This window comes from Gavialis gangeticus, unplaced genomic scaffold (assembly GCF_001723915.1).
Source record: "Gavialis gangeticus isolate Ggan-Ray unplaced genomic scaffold, GavGan_comp1, whole genome shotgun sequence".
NCBI classification, from domain to species: Eukaryota; Metazoa; Chordata; order Crocodylia; family Gavialidae; genus Gavialis; species Gavialis gangeticus.
Window position 1 is genome coordinate 34,898,660 of NW_017729031.1, and position 19,130 is coordinate 34,917,789.

At 46.5% G+C, this 19,130-nt stretch overlaps 1 long non-coding RNA gene across 2 annotated transcripts; it reads right to left on the reverse strand.

The window, feature by feature from the left end:
• Window positions 1-298: 298 nt before the first annotated feature.
• Window positions 299-17,606, reverse strand: LOC109301720. Of its 2 annotated transcripts, XR_002098585.1 has the most exons (4): window positions 17,505-17,606; window positions 3,205-3,371; window positions 673-969; window positions 299-581 (listed from the first exon to the last, which is right to left on the reverse strand). It is a non-coding gene; the product is annotated as an uncharacterized LOC109301720 (long non-coding RNA). The 2 variants fall into 2 exon arrangements; XR_002098584.1 differs by having other exon boundaries at window positions 299-969.
• Window positions 17,607-19,130: the final 1,524 nt, after the last annotated feature.

Sequence of the window (19,130 nt, forward strand, 5' to 3'; positions counted from 1 at the left end):
CAGGGGGCGAGCGCCGGGGCGGGCGGGCGGCAGAGCGGAAGGGCTCCCGTCCTGCCCTGGGCCCGGCAGCGCCCGCCGCGGCCTGTCAGGGTGCCAGGGAGGCCAGGGCGCTGTCATGAGGGAATTGGGTCAAGTGCAGTTGCCCTGCCTGTCACAATCTGGGCTAATCTCTGCCGAGGGGACGATGACAGGAGACGATGCCCCGCGCCGGGCCTGCCAGGAGCCGCCGTGCCAGCGCCGCCAGCCCTCCTGGCGCTAACAAGCCCTTCGCCTTCTGGAGGCTGCGAGGGCTGGGAAGCGCCTCGGCCCGTGCCCGCACAGCCCGGCATCTCCCTCCCTTCCCAGTATCCAGAAAGCTTCACTCCTTCTAATCCCTCTCTGAATTTTCAGCATCATCAGTGCCCGTCTTTGGTACCTGCCGCGTCTTCAAAAGACAGCCCAGCCGGGCTCTGGGACCCATGCTACCACGAGGTACGTCTACCTGAGGTTCACGGAGAACGGGTTTGGAAGGTGTCGGGAAACAGTGATGAATCGAGCACCGACTCGGCCCGCCAGCGCAGCAGAGTTTGCGTAGCGTTGGTCTTTGGATAAAGCAGGAGAAGCAAAACCAGTGATATTATTACCTGTTCGTGCACATGCAGCAGCTGGAATTCAGTAATAATGCCTTCTTACCTGTGAATACACACTCACAAATTCAGCCACACCAATTCTATAAGCTCCTTTGCACTTCACATTGCAAATACGAGTGCCGATGCTGTAGTCCAGGGCCTGCGTCCAAATGAACAGTCGGTGCCTTCTTTTCATGCTCAGCCTGGATCAGGCTCTGTTAACACAGCAGCTACTCATTTGAAATAGAGCAAATGATTTGTTTGTTTTTTTTTAACTACAGACTTGGTGAAGTTTCCGTACTTGTCTGCATCTGAGTACCTCGCTTGCAAACCGGTTCAAGAGACGGCCTTCCGGTGTTACCTGGAGAACATATAAGGAGGAAAGGTGGTCTTGCAGTTCTAGTCAAGGGGTGGGGGATTTTTTGTTTTTTACTTGGGAAAATGGAAAAATGTCACCTGTCCAAACCCAAGTGTGTCATAGGAGTCAGCTGTTTTTCACTAAAAAGGATCCCGAGGTCCAAGATAGTTTCAGGACCCTTCCCGGGGTCAGGACAGGTAGCAAATGTGGTCCCTATCTTCAAGAAGGGGAAGAGGGAGGACCCGGGCAACTATAGGCCCGTCAGTCTTACCTCAATCCTGGGGAAACTCTTTGAGAAGATCATCAAGGAGCACATTTGTGATGGGCCGGCATCAGAAATGATGCTCAGGGGCAATCAGCATGGATTTATTAGGGGGAGATCATGTCAGACCAACCTGATTGCCTTCTACGATCAGGTCACAAAGGCCATGGATGCAGGTGTCGCGGTGGATGTAGTCTTTCTGGACTTCAGCAAGGCCTTTGACACCGTCTCTCACCCCATCCTAGTTAAAAAACTAGGTGACTGTGGCATCGATGCCTACACAGTCAGATGGATTGCAGATTGGCTGAGGGGTCGCACTCAGAGGGTGGTGGTGGATGGGTCATATTCGACCTGGGGGGAGGTGGGTAGCGGAGTCCCCCAGGGCTCGGTCCTGGGGCCTGCGCTGTTCAATTTCTTCATCAGCGATCTGGATGATGGGGTGGAAAGTAACCTGTTTAAATTCGCTGATGACACCAAAATCTGGGGGGAGGTGAGCACGCTAGCAGGGAGGGAGAGATTGCAGAGGGATCTGGATAGGTTACAGGGGTGGGCTAACAGGAACAGGATGCGTTTTAACACGGACAAGTGCAGGGTGCTGCACTTGGGCAGTAGGAACCAGCAGCACACTTACACAATGGGGAACTCCTTACTCGAGAGCACGGAGGCAGAAAGGGATCTTGGAGTCATTATTGACTCCAAGATGAACATGGGCCGACAATGCGAGGTCATGGTTGGCAGGGCTAACCGGACCTTGTCGTGCATCCACAGGTGCATCTCGAGTAGAGCCAAGGAGGTGATCCTCCCCCTCTACGCGACGCTGGTCAGGCCACAGCTGGAGTATTGTGTCCAGTTCTGTGCGCCCCATTTCAAGAGGGATGTGGACAACATGGAGAGGGTCCAGAGGAGGGCCACCCGCATGATCCGGGGACAACAGGGCAGACCCTACAGTGAGAGACTGCGGGACCTGAACCTATTCAGCCTCCACAAGAGAAGGCTAAGGGGGGACCTGGTGACTGTCTATAGACTCACTAGGGGGGACCAGAAGGGTTTGGGGGAGACGCTGTTTCCCCTAGCGCCCGCTGGCATAACAAGGAGTAATGGGCACAAGCTGATGGAGAGGAGGTATAGATTGGACATCCGCAAAAACTACTTCACGGTTAGGGCGGCTAGGAGCTGGAACCAACTTCCAAGGGAAGTGGTGCTGGCCCCTACCCTGGGGGTCTTTAAGAAGAGGCTGGATGCCTACCTGGCTGGACTCATTTGAGTCCCGTTTCTTGTTTTGGGGTTTTGTTGTTCTCCCGCCCTGGCGGGGGGTCAGGCTAGAAGATCTACTAGGTCCCTTCCGACCCTAAATCTATGAAACTATGAAACTATGACAGTTCCTTGGGACGTGGGACCCCCACGTTCACTCTCCGAATCAGCTAGAGCAGCAGTTTGCACCCGGTGTCCCACAGCCAGGATGCCTTCCTTGCCCTCCTTGGCCCCCTGCGGTCACACAGGAAAAGTTTCACAAAAACATCAAGGCTTCTCATGACGCGAAATTCGTGTTTCTCAGCCAAGGCAAGGGTTACAATGGGGATGCACAAGACCAGAGTTCAGGGATTTTCTGAGCAAGTCCCTTTAAACCTCCCTGTGCCTCAATTCCCCACTTGTAAATAGGGTTGATAAAGCTTCCCTTTTACTGCCTTGATTCTTCAGATTGTAAACTGAGGTCTGGAGTATTGCTCCATCTATAAAAACTCCTGCCACTGAACTCCGATCAAGCCCAGGAGGAGGCTCTGGGTGCAACTGTAATACCAACATTATTTTAAAATATAAGGGACACCTATGTAGGTAAGAAGATATATTGCTTTCAAACATGAGGTCCCTTCCAGCCCTTAATTTTTCTTTCTATGATTCTGCTTCTTGCTGTATACCAGGACGCGAAGGGAAACACTTAATTCTTCAGGTCAAAATCATACTGCAGTCCCAGTTACCTTGCTCATTTCCGATTTAATGTAATCAAAATCTGGTTGCGTTTACAGCTTACAAATCAGATGCAAATCATCCACATCACTGGAATCACACCAGTGTGAAAGGAGTGAGAGATCAAAATCAGATGCGGTGTTGCCTCCCCAACCCTTGCAGTTCTTGAATGGAAAACCTAGAACACAAAAAAAGAAATAATGCTAAAAATCCAATCATCTGACACATCCTGTAAGCTAATAAGAGCACATGAATGAAGCAGGCTTAGTCCTTCACAGTAATTAATTTGACAGCAGGAGCTAAGGTGAGAACAACAGACCCAGCAGTATTGGCTGGTGCAGAGAGGCCACTGTCAAATGTAATATATATAAATATTTTTTAACAGGGCCCATTTCACACTTGCAAGAGTTGAAGGTTGCAAATACAGTCCCTCCCCCACCGAAAACTCATTGTCCTGGTGGGAAAGAAATGCAAAGCAGGAAAAAAAAATGTCTCTCCGATGGAGATGACAACATTTAAAAGGTAATTCAAAGGCAAAACAGGTAAAGATTTTTCAGAAAGGTGTGATTTTTTTTTTTCCTAAACCAGCAGTCTCTCAGTGTCAGTCAGTGAAACATTTCCTTTTGGTTAGGTCGGATGCATATTTTTAATACTGGAAAGGCCTGTGTTATCTGGGAATTGCCTGTCATACATAATCAATATTATCATGGAAAGTATGAAGAGCAAGAGGGAATCTTGAATGCTGGCACCAAAACAATCACCGTGCTCTGACTTACTTTCCAGATAAGGAAGTAATTGAATCTTGGCTGTTCACAGATACACCGTTAAAGAAAACCCTGCAGGGGAGGCAATTGGGGTTTAGAAAGAAGTGCCATCAGACTCCTACTCCCACTCCGAAAGCGCAGCCGACCAATCGATTCATAAAGCTCTGTTCATTTTAAATTCTCAGTTTTCAGCACTTTCCCTTGGACATAAACCTGTTGCGTGCGCACACGGAAGCCGAACGATCAGCAGGACGGTTTCTTCACACTTTTCGCCCCCCTCTCTCCCTGCTATTTGTTCTGAACTAATCTGAGCAAGGCTAAATTTTCACACACTCCCTCTCAAGCTAGCTTGCATTCATCTCCTTCAGGGTCATGCTTTCCCAGACGTGAAATGCAGAAAAAAAAAGAAAAAAAAAACAAAAAGGGAAAAAGGATGGGATTTCTGCTGGATGGGTACGTTTATATCTAAGAACACCAATTGCGAGAGGGCAAAGCATGTTGTTGTAACGCCAGACACTTTCTCCCCAGAGATCAATATTCACAACCAGAATACAATTTCCTATGAGTGCTGTTAATGCTGTATTGGGCTGAATCCAACCCATAGTAGGATGGGCTGGATCCTCAGCTGGTGCTGGTCAGCATAGCTGCCACGTCTGTGGCATCACATGGCTTCCCCCCTATTTTCATAACCTACATATTAGTTTATGGGCATTTTTCTGAGGTTGTGGGAAACTTAAAAATAAAAATATCACGCTTTTTTTTTTTTTAGTGGCCAATTATTAACTGCAGCCCATGACCTCTCTGAGCCAGCAGGAAGCTCAGGGAGCTGTGCAGAAAACACTGCTACAGGCCAGCGACTTTGACATCGCTCTTCGACAAAATCACAGTAATTTACCCCCACCTAAGATCTGCCCCGCATATTCCCGCAGCACCTCTGAAACAGACTCAAACCGCTGACGATACGAGCCGATTCTGTCCATACCAATTGTACAGACGGCTGACGTGATGCTTTCCAACTTTCACGGGCCTTGTCTGCACTCAAGAGGAAAGGGGTGGGTGTGGGGACGGTGCAGGCACCGCAGCAGGGGGTACAGACAGCAGGGCTTGTGGGGGCAGGTGCTAGGGGTGGTAGGCACTGCAGGGGGGGCAGGCAGCAGAGATCAGGTAAGGTTCAGGAGTCAGGCTTCTGGATCCTCCCCACTCCCTTGCCTCCCTTCCCCTGTTTTCCCTGCTGCAGTGGTGGGGAGCAATGAATTTGAGACAGCCCCCCCAGTAGATTCAATGCATGGAAAATTATGACAAATGTATACATTTCCCATGGATAGAATTATTGGGGGGTCATCTTAAATTCAGGGCGGTCTTGGATTTGGGTGAATACAGTAAATGCAAAGAGGAGGAGAAGGGGTTTCAAAAGCATCTAGGGCAATGGCTCTCAACCTTTTTAGACTCAAGGTGCCCCTCACTAGATGCGAGGCACCCCCTCAGGTGCCACTCAGAAAATGCCAGCTCTTTGTTTTCCCTCATTTTTTGACTACAGAAAAATAATAGGGCAGTTGCACTCCCCCTCTCCCTCCACCCCTGCTTCGATTCCTGCTCCACCCAAATTTAAAACCAGCTGCCTGGCAGTGGCAGCAGCATTTCTGGTTGGGCACAAGTGGGGGTGGGGGGGGGTCAATTGACTTCATGGTTCATTAAAATCTACCTGATCCCTGCTAAACCCTTCATACTGCAGAAAGACCACAAGGAGTTCAAATGGTTTTAACATTCTGGGCTCCTTTTTGAAATCCCTGGTTTTATTTTGTGAATCATCTTTGCACACCTACCAGGGCTAACATTGTGTGGTACCCTTGAAAAGCTCTCAAGGCACCCTGGTTGAGAATCACTGGTCTCAGGTTATGTTGATAAAGCACCCCAATGAAACATGCTGTGCAACAGGTCTCAGCACAGCCTGGTGTTGTGCAACATGAAAGTACCCTTAATCCCACTGCAAATCTAACCCTAAATAGCCTGGAAGCCTCCTGAGCTGTCAAAGGTTCTCTCATTACCTCTTTGTCAGATTGACGCCAATTTACCCCAAGAAGCTCTTCACTGGGACACAGCAGCTCACAGAGGTTTCCTGAGGTCCCTTGGACATTGAAAGAGATTTGTCCCCTTGGAGCACAGTCAAGAAGCTTAAAAATCAGCTGCAGAAGACAGCCATTAAAGAAACGAAAGGGAAAGAAGTGGGTGCTTTGAAAAACAGGACAACCTGGAAAGCAGGACCAAAGAATACATTAATTCAGAGGGTTAGTGAATTGCAAAAATGTTATTGCTCTGCAGCAAGTACTCCCTGGTCAGGCCAGAATTCCAGGTCCTTCTTGTTAACTTCTGGATCCTGCACAGTCATCGCTTCGCAGGATGCCCAGTGACTTACACAGAGGCTTGGATTAAGGAAGTGTAGGGCTCTGTCTCTTGAAGACTCAAGTTCAGTCATGCAGAAGCAGTTGTCAAGCACTTCACAAGTGCAGAACAAAGCAGATGTCAAGCACTTTACCTCAGAGTGGTTCCTGAACACCACACGCACCGCAGCAGCATTTAGCAGGAGACTAGGCTCAGTGATCTGACCGGATCTCTCAACATCTTGCATTGGTCTCCTCCAGACCATCTCCAGACAGCTACAATTACCATGTTCAAGTAGCAAGCATTTCAACGTCCTCTCCGTTTTTGTGGATGAGCTAGAAGCACAAGCAATTTTCCATCCACTTGTTTCCTAGCATGGCCTATGTTTTTAATTTTTAATTTTTTTTTTTTGCAGGACAAGTTTGCAGTCTACAGTCATATAACAACTACTGATGCCCCTGTTATCTGGGCTACATACAGACTGTAGCACCAGATCCTAAGAAGTCAGCTGGGCCTGGGTGTAGGGGGCGGAGGGTGACGAGAGATAACATATGAAGCTGTGCAGGCTGTATGATAAAAATGAGCATTTTAAAGAACATGGCATGCGTATCAATATGGGTTCACAGAAAACGCTTCATAGGGAGCAAGTTGAAGGGAGATTAACTGCTTTTAAGAACTAAATATACGAGCAAAACACTGCACATTTTAATTTAAACACTGCTTCCTGAGAGGACACATGAAGACCCAACCAATATATTTCAACTGTATTATGGCTGATGTATGTTACAACCAAGGAAAAACAAAAGGAGGTCAGATTGCTGATCATTAATTGTCCCAGAGGAAAAGGAGGAGACCAGGGAGTAGACACAGGATAAAAAGCTGCTCCTCTGGTTTTCAAATCCAGCTCAGAAGGAACTGAGCATCGTTATCTGCTCTGCAATGACCTGAAGGAAATGGGGTTAGTGGGTCCAGTCCAGCTCCTGATAGACGGATGTCAAATACTGGCACCTACCCTCCCCAGACAGCACTTAACAGGCCATGAAGAATAGAGTCCTCTCCTTCCGGATGTAGATGCAGCTCCTGCCAGTGATCCCCCTACTCCATGGCCAGATGTGTTCCCCACCCAGGCGTAGATCCAGGGGGATGCATTGGTGCAGTTGCACTCCCCCTCTTTCCTCACCCTTGCTTTGACTCCTGCTCCACCCAAATTTAAAACCAACTGCCTGGCAGTGGCGGCAGCATTTCTGGTCGGGCAGTAGTAAGGGGGTCAATTGACTTCACAGTTCATTAAAATCTACCTGATCCCTACTAAACTCTTCATACTACAGTGTTAATGACCCTCTGTCCTTTCGGTCTTGCTGTTCCACAAATCAAACTGGCCTTTCTTCTGCAATACTGCTATGTGAGCTGCTCCTGGTAATATAGCTCCTATTTCACAGTCTCGCAGTCTGTTGTTAATTCACTCCAATGAAGCTAGGTTTGTTTTTGCATCAATTGTAAACTGAAAGATACAGCCCTAGGTGCCTAGTATGTTAGTAAAGCTTTTACTTTCTTTTTACCTAAAGAAAAATGAGTATTGTTATATATGATTCCACCATTCACCATGTGCACCCCTTTTCAAATCCTAGATCCACACATACCACAGTCCCACACTAAGCTTCTGAAGTCTTAATTTTGCCATTCACTTTGGGTCAATTAATACTGAATATAAAACTCAATCTGTAAAATGCTTTGAAACCTATGGATGAAAAGTGCTACATAAGAGCTAGGTATCCAGGTTGTAGCTGTATTGGCCTAGAGGAAAAGGCAAGAGCTAGGCATTGCTAGTATTTGCTCACACAAATTCCCACATCACTTTTCCCTCTCCAGCTCCGGAAGGATTTTTGACAGAGGCTTTTCAGTACCCCAAGGCAGCAGTTCTACCACAATATATTCTATTATTTATTATTGGAGATGGGTGTATAGATAGAGAGAGACCCAAGCAGATGTTCTTGGTCAGTATGGGGAAGAATCAGTCATTTTGTGGGTACAGAGATAAAGGGGCCAGAGCCTCAGCTGCTGTTAAGCAATGTTGGTCAGTCACAGGCAACGAAGACATAGGATCATAGGAAAATAGGGCTGGAAGGGACCTCACAGGGTCATCCAGTCCAGCCCCCTGATCAAGACAGGATCATCCCCAACTAAACCATCCCAGCCAAGTGTTTGTCCAACCTGCTGTTAAAAACGTCTAAGGATGCAGATCCCACCTCTTCTCTAGGTAGCCTATTCCAGTACTTGATCACCCTCATAATCAGAAAGTTCCTCCTAATCTCCAATCTAATTTCCCTGCTGCACCTTGAGGCTGTTGCTTGTAGTCCAGCCCCACACAGCCACAGAGAAAAGCCCATCTCCATCCTCTCTGTAATCACCCTTGAGGTATTTGAAGATTTATCAAATCCCCCCTTGGTCTTCTCTTCTCCAGACTGAATAACCACAGTTCTTTCAGCCTTTCACATACGTCCTGCCTCCCAGGCCCTTCATCACTTTTGCCCCTCTGCTCTGGACTTTTTCCAAACTGCCCACATTCTTCTTGAAGGTCCAAAACTGGAAACAGTCCTGAACAGAGTGGAAGAATCATTTCCTTTGATTTGCAAATCACACTCCCACTAATACAACCCAAGATGCAGTTTGCTTTTGTTGGAAAAAAGAGCGCCCTGTTGGCTAATATTCAGCTGATGGTCCACTGTTTCCCCCAGGTCCTTCTCTGCAGTGCTGCAGCCTAGGAGGGCATTCCCCAATCTGTATTTGTGCATGCAATTATTGTCCCGAAGGCAGGATGTCACATTTGTCCTCGCTGAATCTCATCTGACTGATTGCAGACCATTTCTCTGGTCTATTCAGGTCATTGGGGACCCTAGCCCCACTCCCTGGAGTATCTGAAACACCAATTTCACACCATTTAAATCATTTACACTATGCTGAATTTACACCTGGTACATGGTATTTAGTAGGCACTTGCCTGACACTACTCTGTCACCTTAAAATTTCTAGCAAGTATGTACAAACTACCTCACCCTACATGTTTGCTTCCTCTAGATTAGCTACAAGCAAATTTTCCTACCACCACCCTTCACTGACATTCCAATAGCACTAAATCACATTAGATGGGTTTATTAATAAAGTGCTTTGCCTTGTCCTGCGTTTATGATTTATACACAAGAACTCTCTGCGCCCCCATCCCCTGGGAAGGATTAAACTAGAATACCTAGTAGGATTAAAAGATGAATTGCAGAGCATATGATTTGGGTGCTAGTATCTGCCATTCATTCCTAAGCACCTGCATAACACACGCTACACCCTTGACTGTCCCTTTCACTGAAAAGTTCCTTACAGATGCATTTCTAGAACTGTAGAAATTTTGCAATCCTCAAGTGACAACTGGTTCTTCTTGTTCTGTTATTGATCCTGTTATTAGCTACTCAGTACTGGACCAGGTAATTAATATAGAAATAACCCTAAAAATACAGTCACTCAGGATAAAAAAGGCCCAAATTACTGAATCTCATTACTGTTCGGTTTAGATTATTACTGGAGAATTTTAAAGGGTAACTTGTGGCATTTAGGACCATCACTATGCAATACTCTAGGACTACCAAAGAGGGATAAGAAACCACATCAAGGCAGTGGAGCAGCCAACACTTAAGCACCTAATTTTTATCATACATGTGAATAGCACTATTAATATTATATACATGTTTTAGTAGCTGTAGGATCCAGGCCACCAAAATATATGTCCTGGACTAGTTTGCTTCTGGGTAAGATGAAGGCAACTGCCTTTAGAGGCAAAACACATGGCAGAGAGGGGAAAGGGAAAAAAAAAAAAAAGAACAAGTTTGACATTTTCTGGCTACTTCAAATGGATTTTGCACTGTTAAAATGCTTCAGGGCTGGACAGTTTTTAATTTAAACAAATCTAAAATATACTCCTTTGGTTAGTAGCATTATTATATACAAAAGGAGTACAGTAACCAAGCCATGAGAAAATTATGTTTAAACGTAACAGGCCATAATATTGAGTTAGAAGAAGGCTGAATAGCCAGCTGGCTCCTAGGCAAGTGGAATTCACCATTATTAGCTAAGCTGCTTGCCCAAAAGACAAATTATTACAACTGACATTTTTTCAGCTTGGCTTCTCTTCCATTATAATGCAGCACTGTTAGGTCCCCTACAGTGACCTAAACTATTAGTACTTATTCTTAAGAAAAAAAGCAGCACGGCAGTATCCACTTATTGGCAGGAGCAGATCCTATGTTATTATCAGGCAGTGAAGGAAAGGGACATTTTTGGGATTGCCATCGCAATGCAGCTTTTAACATCATTATATTTCCCTAGGCCTTCCCCGGGAGAAGGGGCGGGCTTTCCTTATGACAATTACCTTTTTGTTTTCACATAGAAAAAAAAAATATCACCCTGTGCAGCATAATTTACTTGGACCCTTTCTAATCATAGCCGTGTTTTAACAACAGGAAGACAGGGGGTGCGCACAAGCAGATAAAGATGACTAAATCACGCTGTGAATGTGGAGTGGGTCCATGGAGTGATATAATCCCCAACTCCCCTCTGTTTTCTGCCTCCATGTGTTAATGCATCACACTTTAGTACAGTGATACTTTCAGCCCTAGGTGGAAATTCACACATGACAAAGAGGTGGGGGAGGATTTCCAGATGGTCAGACCTCAGGGAGCGAGGAAGAGGGGGAAAATTGCTGGAGGGAATCGGACCTTGGTCACATCAGTAATTTCCAGCTGAAATGGAACATAAAAAACCCCCACCCCGTACTGGAACCAGGTGCATTCAGGCTTTTGGACGTTATGCGTGACAAGTCCTCCCCATTTCTGGATGTGAAGGATCCCGTGGATATCTTTGTTTATTTGTAACCGTATGAGGCATAAGCATCATTTTTTGGCCCAACTCCAACATGGGTACTACTGCATCCCACCACCGATCCAATTAGTTACACTATTCCTCCCTTCTCCTCGTTGCCATCCGCTCCTACGGCGTGGTACTTGTGCTGAGTGCTGCACGTCTTCCACCCCAGCAGAGGCCATATTTGGCTGCTGGGTGACTTCAGCGTCCGTCATGCGTAGCGTTCCCTCCCTCCGACAGCAGGAAAGGGCACTGAGGTGGAGTAAATCCAGGACTGTGGCCAATGTGTCCCAGTAACACCCCCAGTCCGGCCTCCCCCACCATCCCTGTAGGAAGCACGAGGCCAGCAGCTGCTAATGCACAGCTGGGATTTGCTAAGTAGACCTCATTTACCGCAGCTCTGCACAGGGAACTAGGATATAGCCTGTGGTCGAGAGTTCATGGGGGTCTGGTCCTTTAGGATGAGAGGTGCTATGGCTGGGTAAAGAATTAACATTAGATGGTACTTTGTACAGTGACAGCTCCTTCCAGCTGTCACAATTAGAAGAGCTTTAAAAAAAGGCAGCTAAGCATGAGGCAAGGAAATACTATCTCCCCTTACAAAACAGGGAAACTAAGGTCAAATGTCACCATAAAGAGACAGGAGAGAGGCCAAGAAGACAGTACAGATCACAGACCAAGGTCAAGACCCTTTGGTGCCTCGTTCTCCGATGTCTACAGCAGCCGAGCCATAGACTTGAAGAGCTGTGGCCTTCGAGTCCGAGGCCTGTGCCACTTTCCTCCAATAACTCCAGCAGCGCCTGGACAGCACTGACAGACCTAGTTACTCCCACTGACATCCGTAGTGAGATTAAAGCAAGCACAAAGTTGGTTCAGGGCAGATTTCCAAAGGGTCCTGTACCTTAATTTACTCACTCCTTTGGTTACATTTCCCATAGAGCTCCTGATAGCACTACAATACAGAGACAAAAAAAAAGTGCAAGTGGTGAAGCATGTGTGAAACAGGAGAATATTTTAATCAATACCTTGGATGAAGTGGTGTTCAGAAAGGGATAACCTCTATAACATCCAAGTGAGAGAGAGCTTGCTCACTCCAGCCCAGCCTTGCGACAGTCAGGGTGGTTATAGGATGTTGCCACTCCCTGCTAATGTCTGTCCAAAGCATCCCCTTGCCCTATTATTTCCAGTATAAGTTGCATTGTAGGCACAGATCAGGAATGAACTCAGGAAAACAGAAGCCTTTTCTTTCCCTTTAAAAGTTCCCTTGTATTCAAATTGAGATTACATATTTGCATGCATTCAAATTGAGATTGGTAAATCCAGTTGGTTCCAAGCATCTCGTGCCATGAATTAAGCCTGATTCTAGCAAAGCCCAAAGGCACCAATCTGTGAAAAAGACTTTGGCACCTTAGTCCACAAGGGTGATAATTAAAACTGCTGAGCAGCTACTGCTTAACCCTAGAGGTGCCTGAAGTGCACAGATGTCTCAGCTTGCAATACCAGATCATCTCAGGTGCAGAGAGCTCTGCTTCTGAGGATGCCCAAAAGCAGCCAAGTCTCTGCAGGACTGAGTACGCTGGCTTTCATCTCAGGCTCAAGTCTAACATCTGAGAATTAGACATTCCTCTACCTCTCTGCAAAAGGGCCTCAACAGGGCAGGTGCTCTCAGAGCATGTCAGCCACCGCCACTTCTTTGTGCAAGTGCTCTGGGGAAGGCAGGCTGCAGTGGGTGATGTTTCCTCTTACATGATGGTGCAGTGGTTTGGGGTCTCTGATACCCTGGGTCAGCTGCCCACCCATCAATATCCTCCCCACCACTGCAAGGTATTTGAACTCGGATCTCCCAGCAAAGCCATAACACCCAGGTCCCTGGCCATGCTAGGGCTGCATGCTTGCTTTCCCACCTGCTGAAGCTCTGGCAATGCACATCTTCCTGGGATGTTAAAGGGACAATGACTGTGGTGATTAGAGCGTCCTCCTGAGCGAAGGGAGACCTCAGTTCAAAGAGCCTTGGAATAGGGGCTAGAACCCAGCTCTCCCCTCTCAAGACGATGCATTCAAACACCAGCCCATAGAGTAATGCTTTCTAATCCCTCTCACATCCAGTGAACCCAAGCATATCATGCACAGCTTCAAAAAGAAGGGAGTGAGTACTAACCCAGCATAATCTATGCAGCCTAGCAATTAGGGTGCTCTTGTGGGAGAGGAGATGTGGATTTGAATCTCCTGCAAAGAGGTGAGCCCAGCCTAGTCTCCTAGTTGGCATGTGGGCACCAATCACCAGGCTATTGTATAATGAAGCAGCATAAATAGCAGCACTGTCACTGCCACCAGCTGTCCTTTAAGAGATTGCTAAAAGTTTTCAAAGGCTTTAGGAGCCCTCCAAAGGAAGGCATCAAGCTGGGAATTTTAAGAAGAGATATCTCAACCTCCAAGAATGGTGAGATTTAAAGACACCCCCCAATGCAATAGCATTCCCTTATAGGCTACCATAAGCTACTCAGTGGGCCAGGCTGTGTCCCCCCACTCCAGGGTGCCCAGATCTCCAATGCGCTGCATCAAGGGCTTTGGACCCCCAACCTCAGCGTTGTTGCTGCTGCTGGAAAAAAAAATTGAACTCCATCTAAGTCCTGATGCCCACATCCCTTCATGGACCTGAGCCCAAGGCTCTTTCTGACCCCAAAACACTGAAAAAGAACCTGCATCTATAGCTATTCTGTGCACCATTGGCACAGCAATCACAGACCGGACTCTGGATATGAGCACAAATAGCAGTGCAGCAAACAATTTATAGCACCATCAGCACTAATTTGAACCTGCCTACAAGTGTCAAGTATGCCAGCTGTCTCTGAGAAAGCGGGAGTTGAATTGGTGCCATTAAGTAATTCTCTCCTCCACAATAGCAATGGAGAGTTGGGCATGACAAAAACAGAGCAACTTGCAGGGTTGCATCTAATGGCGCAATTCAGTGGCTGCATGAATCCTTTAATTTCAATTTAGAACCAGGGCCAGATTTGGCCTTGTACTGGCAAAGAGCCAGGAAAAGGACACAGGTGGGAAGTTATCAAAGGGTGTCAATATGACAAATTTTACAACCTGAACTGAGTGACCCTTAAATAGAAACCAGAGTTAGAGAGGAGCTGATAGGAGGATGGAAAGAGAAACAAATTAAGAGCAAAAAGGGCTGGATAATTTTGACCAGTGATTATTACTTGTTTTAACCACCTCAGATAATGAGCAATCCAATCCCATATTCCAGAGCATTGGTGGCCTGCAGTGGTCAGGCAGGATGCCTTCCTTGTCCATAGCCCCTTATTTAATGGACCAGCTGCAGTATTTTTCAACTTTCATATATATTGAGGTGCAGACAGAAATCGCAAAACCATGGTCTGTTTTAATGCAGGCAATTCAATTCTGGCTATGAGTTTTTAAATTTTCCTCTGTTATGGGAAAATGGGCAGTTGGTTCAACATCTTCCCCTCTCCAGGGTCTGCCACCAGAGAAATGAAAGGCAACATCACTTTAGGATTACTTTGCTTAAGCAGATTAAAGCCAAGGTTTTAAAACAGGAATGAAATTGGATGCTTTGCATGAGGCCCAGTTCTTAATATAAAAGAAGCATTGGTGTCTCATGTTGGACACCCACAATTAGCTCCTCTCTTTGAGAGCTCTAGCCAGTTGTCTCCCTCCACTCCCTATTGTTACTAATAGGGCCCAAACACAGCAAGCAAATACAGAAGAGCAAGGACCTAGCCTCAGAGACCAGGACTAGATAATCTAAAGAGACCATCAGGAAGGGACTGAGTAGTCAACATGTAGCTCCAGCTCACTTTGGTTAGCATTGGTGCATCAGAAAGGTGCTCCAGGAAGAGGCGTGGTAGGAACTGGGTGTGGATGTGGATGCGGTTACAGCCTTTTACTTTTAGCTTCCTTTAGTGAAGGTTTAGAAAGGGACCGAGGGCCCAACTCTGGTTTTTGGACAGCTTCCACCAAGGTTCTTGCTGAAAGCCTGGCATGGCTTTGCAGAGCAAATACTGTTCCTTGCCTACTGTCTTTTCCACACACTCAGAGCCCATCTTCCTAATTTAGCACACTTGACTTTACCACATTTTTGTCCTAGATTAAAAACACCCCATTCTCCTGACCACCCTCCCCCCCAAGTCAGAATGACAAAGGATGTGTTATAACGTGTTGTTGCAACACCTGCTCCACCCAGAACAACATACTCAGCCTGACTCCAAAAGCTCATGTTAAAAACATGAAGTATAACTTTTACTCAGCTCTTGTTATGAACAAACCAGAGATAAGGAACAAGGCAAGACACGTCTCAGCAGCAAGTGTGAACTTGACCACAGAGCTGCGGCATTTTCCTTGCCTGGTTAGAGGTGGGTTGGCAATTCAAGGAGCAGGGAGGTAGGCCACAGGTGACAATATTAAGAACATAGAAGCAGCTTGTTAGTAAACAAGGTCTAAGCAGTCTTGAAGTGCCACTAGAGCCGGGGAATTCAGCTTTGGACAGTGCACCTGCTTTGAGGCATTTACGGTCATGTAGCTAAAGGTTCACTGCCCAGCAAGGTAGTAGCCAAAAGAATCAGGGTCTTCTTGCTTGAGACCCAATCCCCTAGAATACTATTCCTCCAAAATGTGAAACAAAAATTTCTCTCTCTGATCATGCACATCCACTATCCACGTAAATGAGCCTTTGACCTCTCCACACTATGGGCATATCAAGGGGCAATGAATGAGAAATAGATGCCTGCTCCACTGTTTGGCAGACCGTTACTAGATGCGAGGGAAAGATGGAAAGGAAAGGCTAACTTTTGTGTTGTACACTAACAATTTCTGAACTGCCATCCCGGAATCGACCGAGCAACCCTTTTAGCATCAAGGAGCTACCATGTCCCTACAAAAAGGACCATATGATTTGTTATTATTAGATGTAGTCTGAGCATGATTAAAAACAGGAAGGAAGTTTATACCATCCTCCTCATTTTTATATGCACATAGAAATTTGTCCCTGCATTCATAAGGTACAAGCCAATGAATACACACCTTAACATGGATTTGTCAAACAGGCCGCCTTGGACAGCCTAAGCTCTTATGATTAAGGCTTCAAATATAAACTACAGGTAAAAGAAGTTTAGAAGGAAGAAGTGTGCCACAAAGTCCAGGGAACGCCACCTACTTAGTGAGGAAACCTCACAGCAGGCACTGAAGGCTTTAATGGTTAATTCCAGGTGAATGGTCCCAGTTACACCACATCTTCTGCCTCCAGTTCTCTGAAGTCACAAACCTTAGGCCCTTGGCTGGCACTTCCTTACTGCTTTTGGCTAGCAGAAAGAGAAAGAAAAAAAAAAAAAAAAGTGGAGAAGGGGTGGGGAATGAACTTCAAACAAAGTAACTTCACTCACGCTCCTACCCCATTTAAGGTTCAGCAAACAAATCAGTACCTCTACAAACAAAATGCTTATTTGACCCTACAGCATCCTAGCAAACAACACACATTCTTCCTTACTGAAGAGGAAATCAGTGTTTGGCAGACAGCATAAACTTACACTTGCAGTGCAAGCGGATTAAATGCAAATGCTTTATTGCCATAGGGGTCTTACTGCTAAAGTCACTATTCTCATGAAACACTAGATGTTCTGTGGCATGTTAAAATACTTTGGCAGGAATTCAGTCAGCATGCATGTGCAAAAGCAGCTTTTAATTTAGAACAGAGAACTATTAATGAATGAATCATTACACAGAGTAACCAAAACAAAAATAAAGTTTGTTAATGGATCTCTAAGTAGCTCAGGCATCAGACTGAAGTGAATGCCCACCGTTTTGCTCCCAACTAGAGCACTTCTACCCTGGAGGTAAATCTGAGTTTCAACCTCCAGGCTTGATGCCTTAAGGCCACAAGATGGAGCCAACTCTTTTCAGGAAGATTTCTGAACCGTATCATGCAACTGTAGAGGGCACTTCAGACACAGGAGAAGTAACACATGCCAAAATGCAGCAGTCCTGTTGCGATACACACCACAATAGAAGCAGGAAGGGAAGAGCAAAGTATTTGATCAATTGATTTCCCACTATTAAGTGACATGGAGATTTGCAAAAGCTTTGTTTGCCAGCCTTAGTCCTAAAAGGGAGGACTTAGTCCTAAGAGGGAGATGTGGAGGTTTCTATGTATAGATTAAGTCTGCAAAGTGATTCAAACCCAGTCCAATTATCTGGCCCTTCCTCCTCCATCCCCTCCAGGTGTTTGCCACGCCTACCTGCTAGATCTCTTCCAGCTTAGATTGCAGGTTTTGCACCGAGTTGGCACAGCACCAAGAGCAGGAAGGCCCTTATTTCAGCTGACACAGTGGACGCACAAGTAATTGCACATGTTCCTCTCTCGCATTCAACTTCTACCACATTCATGATGCCACTTCAAGTTTTCTTCAAGAAATTAACCTGTTCAGTTCATTAGAAGAGATAGCGTTATGCTCCATTAGAAGAAATAGCATTATGCTCCAATGGGACAATCCAGTTCGTCCCCCACTACCACCCTGCACCCAAACAAGAGGCTGGGTGTGCCCCAGTGGTGCCATGAGATCCTCTGAGGGGTGCTGGGAGGTGTGAGAAGGTAAGCCAAGTGTGAGATAAGCAGGGAAACACAAGCACAGGCTCAGTCCTTGCCTGACCACCCCCATATCCCAACCCAGCCCCCTTGTAAGGAGATAAACACTGTAATAAATTTTTTTTAAAAGGGGTGCTGCTCAATTCACACGTAATGGAGGGGTGCCTAGAGTCTAAAAAGGTGGAGAAGCTCTGCCCCAGAGATTCATACAGGCCAGAACAACACCTGTTAAAGGGAATTGCTGCTCTTTGGAGCTATGGAGGCAGCCGGGGCTCAAGTGCAACCTCAACAGCTCAGCCATCCTCCTGGCATCTGCCATCCAGGCTAGGGACAGACATTACACAAACTGGTTTAAGTGATCAGAAACTGGTTTAAACCTATAAGAGAAAATAAGTTCAGTGCACATAAGCCAGTTTCAAAATGGCTGAAACCAGTTTGAGATAAGCCTGGTTGAATGTAGCATCAGGACTTAACTGATTTGGGTCAGACCAGTTCATGCAAATGTCTCAGACCCCGGTGTCACCTGCTGGGAGGGTCCCCTCCCCGCAAACTCACCTGCATTCAGGTTCTCCTTCCCTGCATTTAAGGCACAAAAACAAAGCTTGCATCAGCAGCTGTAGCTCCCTAAGTGGAGTTCTTCATAGGGCCCCAAGCACCATGACTGCCAGGTTTCAGCCCTTTGGACCAGGCTGTCTCTATAAAAGACCGTTTCTTTTTGGCCTGTTCAGCTTGGTATCACAGTACTGTGGGCCTCACTGCAATCCTTTGCCTATACAATACCATTTTGGGGCCCCCTTTCTGTCTGGGCATGCCTGTGTCTAGCCCCAACTCCCTCCCCTTTCCCCTTCGTCTGAAAACAGGGACAGGCTGGGAGCTCAACAGACAGGTACAAGAGATGCTACATTTTGGAAGTCTTTGTCTGATACCTCATGCAACGAGAGGTCGGATTTTCACATGATCAGCCATTTTTTAAGCTGTCTGCAGCTGCGCGCATATGTCTGGTCACAGCTAAACTGCTTTCTGTGGCTAAATCAGGTGAAAATTGTCACTTCTGTCTGCACTTTACTTGAACAGTAGCTGCGTTTTGGGGGTGAGGGAGTATGAAGCAATGCGGAAAAAGGCCTGGACTAAGCACTGTAGCTTAGAGATCTACTAAGCCAAGTACAGCATGGCCGCTTTCCCAAATAGAAGCAGTCCAACTAGGATGAACAGAGAAATCTGGGTTGAACTAAACATCAGAACTGTTTCGGTGAATGAGTAAGTCTTGTGCAGTACTTTA